General features: G+C 36.7%; 1 pseudogene; it reads left to right on the plus strand.

Moving 5' to 3' along the window:
* Window positions 1-1,080: 1,080 nt before the first annotated feature.
* Window positions 1,081-1,768, plus strand: LOC114679397 (cytochrome b5 type B pseudogene; annotated as a pseudogene).
* The last annotated feature ends 5,766 nt before the right edge of the window (window positions 1,769-7,534 follow it).

Consider the following 7,534-nt stretch of genomic DNA (forward strand, 5'->3'; position numbering starts at 1 on the left):
AGCGCCCAGCTCAGTGTTTGGCATATTAGAGGCAACAATCAATACACATTGAATGAATTTCATAGTAATACAGTAGCTCACACTCCACCAATAATGTGGAAATGTCAGCCTAAAAAATTAATTGCATCAAGTCTGGGATAGCATTACTGCAAAATTAATGAAATGACTAAAAACATCGAGCATGTTTTACAGACCAGGAGTCCCGAGAATTAGCTACAATATCCAAATCTGTCCCAACCCAACTGTACTTGATATTAAATGGTGGTAACTTTCTGATGTGGCTTAAAATGTTATCAGAAATAATTCTGAGTCCAGTACCAGACAGATCTTTCAAGGTAGAAAGCAACAATTCCAAAAATCTTCCAGGTGTTGACCTCTGCTTCATAGACTGACTCCAGGAGGATTCTGTTGATGCAGGAGCCTCTGCTTTGCTGCCTCCTTGCTTCTCTGGCCTATAGGGGACTTCCTACCATATACTGCATGCACATGGTCTTATCCACATTTCTCTCCTGCTCCTCTAAGGTAATAGCCTGCTATCTTTGAGAAAAGGGACCAGAGGAGAGGAGCCACATACCAACGAAGTCATATTCAAATTCATTTTAATTCTAAAATGTTATAGCAATTTTACTCTACTTTGTTATAGTCCACTTAAAATAAAAGGAATTGGGAAGGAATGTCTCCCAAACCTAGGCTGGAATAGATTTTTGCTTAGCATCATGTCCATGACCTTCATCTAAGAAGCAAAATTATGATTTGTGATAAAACACTTGAATAATTTTTTGATAGACCTAAATGAGATTAAGAAATTCAGGGACACTAAGGTTGCCCATCCAGCTGAGTAAAAATGTTAAAAATACATACATACATACATACATAAAAAACATACAAACGTACATATATAAAACACATACATATATATATAATATGGATCTAACAATAATTATCTAATCATTTTGTTACAAGATACCTTTGAATAATCTTATTTTAAGAACCCTTTTTCTTTAGGAAAAGTTTGCTGCGGGCTCTCCTCAAGGAAGGTAGTCTTGGAAGCCCAGTTAGCAGTGGAGAGGCAGTATTTCCAGTCCAATGGCAACTGCGCAAGCTAGCGGCAGTGATGAAAAAGGGCAGGTGGGTAGGGACTTCCACCACCTATTGCCAGTTGGAGGAGGTGGTGAAGCAAAATTCCTTGAAGGAACTCTGGCTGGTGACCCATGGGTGACTCTACAATGTCCCCCACTTCGAGGAGCCCCCTGGCAGAGTAAAGGTTCTGCTGGAACAAGCTGGTGCAGATGCAACTGAAAGTTTTGAAGATATAGGCCACCCCCCTGATGCGGGAGAAATGCTAAAGCAGTACTACATTGGTGCTGTCCATTCGAGTGACCACAAACCTGAAAATTGTAGCAGGGATCCTTCAAAAAAATGACACATGCAAAAGTTGCTGGTCATATTGGATTTTCCCTATCATAGGCTCTATCTTCTTAGGTTACCTGTCTCACTCCTACATATCGGAAAGCAAATCCTCCTGATAGACCTTGTTGAAGTCTGGAAAGCACGTCTACTTTGGAGTGAAAACTGGAGACTTGCTCTGGAGCTGCAGCAATGCCCTCTTCTCGAATCCTGCCAGTTGTATTCTTCCCCCTTTGGAGCCAAGACAGTTGGCTGGACAACCACCTCAGATCTGGGACCACTGTCCTCCATCTTTCAGATTATTGCTCCCAAAGTACCTGGCTCACTGTTCTGTGTCAAACAATTTCTGGTGTTTCTTTTCTTCACTGGTTTCCATAGGTACACCCTTTTATTTCAAAACTTTCTGTTCATAATTGTAATTCATATGACTTTGCTCTTTGGTAAAAATGCCTGCTTTCCAACACTTTAAATGCACATTACACATTCTTAACAGGACAACAATCTAGTGCTGAACCTTTTCCTTTTCCATTTTTCTTTCAAGTAAATTTTTTTTAAAAAATTCTGATTCAGGGCCAGGTACGGTGGCTCATGCCTGGTATCCTAACACTTTGGAAGGCCAAGCTGGAAAGATCTCTTGAAGCCAGAAGTTTGAGACCGTTCTGAGTTACATAGGGAGGACCCATCTATATATTTTTTTAAAATCTGATTTAATTTTGTTATTATAAGGAGTTTATGAAGTAAAGGTATGCACCTATACTTAAAACTGCCAGATGATTTTTGTTCCTTGTATGTGTGTGGTAAAACTATAAAAAACTGTGCAGTTATCTCCTCCCTCTCGAGCTAGGGTAGAAGGTAGCTCTTCACACCCCAAGTCCGGCCCCTTCCCAAGTGGCGCTGGACAGAAAACTACATTTCCCTTTATTTCTTGGAGGTGGAAAGAAACAAAGAAAGAGGGGGATGAACTGGGGTGACAGAAGGTTGGTGATTTCAGAGTAATCTTTCTTTAGAAAAATATTGAAAAGCATTACTTCAGGATAGGAGTTTAGAGAAAGCACCAGAGCTTTCACATTGGTTTGGCACCAGTTTCCAGACATCTGTTTTGTTTTGTTTTGTTTTTTTTCTTCTAGCTATCTTTTACTGGTAAAACACAGACATATAATTATGTCTGTAGAGCTTTACCAGGGACTTTCCCTGCTTTTTTTTATTGATTAGTAAATTATTGATTCTCCATTTTCCAAAAGTAAGAGTGGGAACTCCAGCTTGGCTTTCTGTTTGCCCACCAGTAAAGTAACTTCCGTATAAATGGTATTTGAAAGTAAGAGTTCATGACAAGAGACTGTCTTCCATTTCATCTCTATTTTACCTCCCTGTCTCCAATTTGTGATTTTGTTCTGTTTTTCCAGGAAAATAAAAAAACAAAGCGGTAGACTTAAAAAAAAAAAAAAAGTTTGCATAATCATTATTCTGTACCTGGAACAAACTGGGGATATGGCAAGTCCAAAGATAAACAAGCAATCATTGTATAGAAGAAGCTTATGAAGCAGGTAACATCTTAACTGAATCTTTGGTTTTACTGACTCAACAAGAACCCAGACTTAATGGAGGATACTGAGAAGCAAGGAACTATGCTTGAAAAACTGGGAGACTTTATGTCCTCAGGTCCACTGCCAGGAAGCTGAACACATTATCCTTTTTGACCTCAATGGCAGGTTACATTTAAACATTTCCCTCTCATGTTTATGTTCTTTGACCTATTCCTGGAGCTCTCATTTCCAGCCACCCAGGCAAAGCTATCACATCTATATATAATCCCAAGAGAAGAATGAATTTAGTAACATCTGATGTGTTATTCTCAAAACATTTATTCAGAAGAGCTTGTAGCCTCTTGTTTTCTTTTTTTGTTCAGTCTAGAACCAAAGTACTAAATGCCAGTTAATTACTCAGATGACTCAGAACCTAAAGAGGTTATATGTGTTTAGCTGAATATCAAGCAAAAAGAGAGAGAGAGAGAGACAGACAGACATAAAGAGAGATTCAACTCAAGCTGCAGATGGTACCAAGACAAACCCAGCTAAGACATGATTGGTTCTCTTCCCCTAAACAAGGAAGAATTTTTAAGTATATCTGCCATGATATAACAGGTTAACAATATAACATTAACTATTTGCTTCTGGGTTTTAAAAAAGATGGTTTTTGTTTAAGGCCTAGATAAAATTCTTGGTTCTTCATGGCTTTTTTCACAGCCTCCTGAAAAGGCAGTATTTTTCCATTGCTGAAGGAACTCATAATTTAAACTGCCTGGTCCTGTCAAATTCAACTTGACAGAGCCACTGAGAAAATAAAGTCTATATTTCATATGATATTTACAGTACACATATTTCAGGCATTACAATTATGAAATGTACACTATTTTATTTAAAATAAAACTAAATCTGAGCACACATACCTATCCAATATCCCATGTCATTAAACACAGGTGATTCTATATAAAATGCACTCAAGTGCTTCAAGCCTTTGTAGGAATTAATGAAAAGGGAGGATCTGAGTGAGCTAAAGTAAACATGAACTGTAACTTAAATAGTTTCACTTGGTATATTTTACAGGCTATTTAAATTGATTGAACTACTTCTCGAGAAATTGCTTTGTGCTCGAGGAATCCCATGCAACATATACATATGTAGTAACAAGTTAATAGTCATCCTATCTTATTATCATGGCATTTAAATTTGTATTCTGATTTTTTTTCTGCTGAAAAGTTAAAATTAACATAACAATTCAAGATGACACCATGGAATAAGTGAAGTGTGTTCTTACTAAAATTAGTAGATCAGAATCTGTTTGATCAATTTTACTGTATGATCAATATTAAGTACACAGAGTAATGTACTAAAACAATACAATGTCTATAATGTTTAGTTCTATTTAACTAAACATTCATCAAATCATTTAGATCAAATTTTTATAATCAACAAAGAACTCAAACCAAAATTAAGTCACAAAGAAAACCAACTATTCCACAAATATTTTAACCATGAAGACTTTTTTGGTCAAAAGTGTATTTCAATTAGAAACAAAAATGTTATTAACACGAATATATTTGATAATCTTTTAAAGTTCAAAATAAGTCATTGATGAAAGAAACCATAATAGAAATTAGAAAACATTTGCTGCTGAACAACAAACATGATATATAAAAACAAAATGTTATTGAATGCTTACGTTAGAAAAGAATTAAAAATTAATAAGCCAAGCATCCATATCAAGATTTTAAGAAAATAAAAAGTATCAAGAATTTAAGAAAATAAAAAATAGAATAAACTGGCCAAAAGTGATAACAAATAAAGGGTCAGAAAGTAATATCCTAAAAAACAATGCAACAATAGGGAAGATTAAAAAGAAAATCAAGCAAAGAAAATGGTTCATTGGGATTTTTCTTCTAGCCAAGGTAGAGTAATAAACTCACGAAAGTGCAAAAAAGAAAAGGAAGAAGGGGGGAAGGAAGGAGGGCAGGAAACAAGGTCATAGAAAAAATAAGGATTTGAAAGACACCAGACACAAATGAGATGAGCCTTGTTATCATCACTGCCACAGCGTATTGGCTTGAGAATGTTTCAAGATTGCAGCACAGGGAAGGAGAGCCCAGGTAAAGCCCAGCAGATTTCCTGATGTGAGGGGATGGAGCTGAGATTTTAGGAAGAACGGGAAACTAGAGTTCACAGGATACAGTACCAAAGAGAAGAGATATATACACAGAAAGAAAGCTCTGGAGACCTGCAGAAGAGCCCCTTCCAGTATTCAGCACAGCACTGATCAGCCTGTAAGTGTGAGGAAACTACCTCAGGCCAATGAAGGAAGCACCTACTCATAATTAAAGGTACTAGTGCCTGATGCCCACATAGAGCCGGGAATAGCACCTGTTTGTACCAGCCAGACTGGATGACTCAAGATTCATAGGGCAGGGGGCAATGTATTCAGAAGGGTCTTGTTTCAGTAGTGGGAAATAATTATTTCTAGAAAAACCACTTCTCCAGTCTCTCCTACAAAATATACACAAGATTCGAAAGAATTCACTTTTTTTCCCCCAAGGAATTTAACTTCATTCCTGAACAAAGCTCAAGAAGATTTACAGGAATACAAAAATACCCAGCACCCAATAAGGTAAAATGTACTATGTCTTGTATCCAAACAAAGTTTACTTGGCATGTAAAGTAGCAGACAAGCATTGTCTATAATAAGGAGAATAACCAATAAATCAAAACCAACCCAGAATATAGATGTTAGAATTAGCAGAGAAGAGCCTTTAAAAAGTCACTATAATGGCATTCCTTATGTTAAAAAACTTAGAGACATCAAAGCTATAAACACCCAAATCAAACTGAGAGGTAAAATCTGCAATGCCTAAAAGATACAGTGGGTAGAATAAGTAATAGATCAGACACTGCAAAAGTAAAAATTAGTAAAACTTAAGGTATAGTATAGGAACTACCCAATATGAAACACACAGAGGAAAATATGAATAAAATGAAGACTATCAATGAGTTGTGAGAAACAACCTCTAAACAACCTGATATACATATAGGTGTAGCTCTCAAAGAGAGAGAAAAAAAAATTGAAGACATACTGCCTAAAAAGTTTCCAAACTGATAAAAACTATACATCCACAGATACAAGCTCAACAAACTCCAAGTTTTCCTCAAGACAATAAAACACATAATATCCAATTGCTCACACTAATAAAGAGAAAAAATCTCACAAGTAGCCACATTATTGTACATAAGAAAAAAAGTAAATATAACATCAGAATTCTCAAAAATAGTTCAAGTGAGAAGACAGTGGAAGACCATTTTTTTCTATTTTTATTTTTATTTTTTAGAAAAGTTTCTCAAATATTTAATTTCTTTTTTTTCTTTCTTTTTTATATTTATTATTATTATACTTTAAGTTCTAGGGTACATGTGCATAACGAGCAGGTTTGTTACATATGTATACTTGTGCCATGTTGCTGTGCTGCACCCATCAACTCGTCAGCACCCATCAACTCGTCATTTACATCAGGTATAACTCCCAATGCAATCCCTCCCCCCTGCCCCCTCCCCCCTCCCCCCTCCCCCCTCCCCCCTCCCCATGATAGGCCCCGGTGTGTGATGTTCCCCTTCCCGAGTCCAAGTGATCTCATTGTTCAGTTCCCACCTATGAGTGAGAACATGCGGTGTTTGGTTTTCTGTTCTTGCAATAGTTTGCTAAGAATGATGGTTTCCAGCTGCATCCATGTCCCTACAAAGGAAGACCATTTTAAAGTGCTCAAAGAAAGAGGAAAAAATCCTGGCTGGGCGCAGTGGCGCACGCCTGTAATCTCAGCACTTTGGGAAGCTGAGGTGGGCGGATCACGAAGTCAGGAAATCGAGACCACAGTGAAACCCCGTCTCTACTAAAAATACAAAAAATTAACCTGGCATGGTGGTGGGCGCCTGTGGTACCAGCTACTCGGGAGGCGGAAGCAGGAGAATAGCATGAACCCGCGAGGCGGAGCTTGCAGTGAGCCAAGATCTCACCACTGCATTCCAGCCTGGGTGACAGGGCGAGACTCCGTCTCAAAAAAAAAAAAAAAATCCTGTCATCCTAGAATTGTATATTCAGTGAGCATATCTTTCAAAAATGAAGACAAAATAAAGACATTTCAGACACTAAAAGCTGAAAGATTTGTTAAATAGCAAAACAGTACTCTAAAAATTGTTAAAGAAAGTTCTTTAGGCAGAAGAAAAACGATACCAAATGGGAATGTGATTCTATACAAGTTAATGAAAAGCACTAAGAAAGGCAATTATAAAAGTAAAGTTTTTGTTTATTATTTAAATCCCTTTAAAAGATAATTAACTATTTAAACAAAAATAATAATACCACAAGTTGAAATTTGTAAGTTATGGAAAAGTAAAATGTATGCCAACAATAGCATGTCATGGGGAGAATTTGAAGTATACTATTATAAGGTTCCTAAACTATATGTGAATTGGTAGACTATCACACAAAAGTTGATTATAGTAAGTTAAATATGCATACTGTGAACTCCAAATCAACTGTCAAGATAACAAAACATAGAGTTAATAAGCTAACAAAAGAAATAAAATAC

The sequence above is a fragment of the Macaca mulatta genome, chromosome 7, assembly GCF_049350105.2.
Source record: "Macaca mulatta isolate MMU2019108-1 chromosome 7, T2T-MMU8v2.0, whole genome shotgun sequence".
NCBI lineage: Eukaryota > Metazoa > Chordata > Mammalia > Primates > Cercopithecidae > Macaca > Macaca mulatta.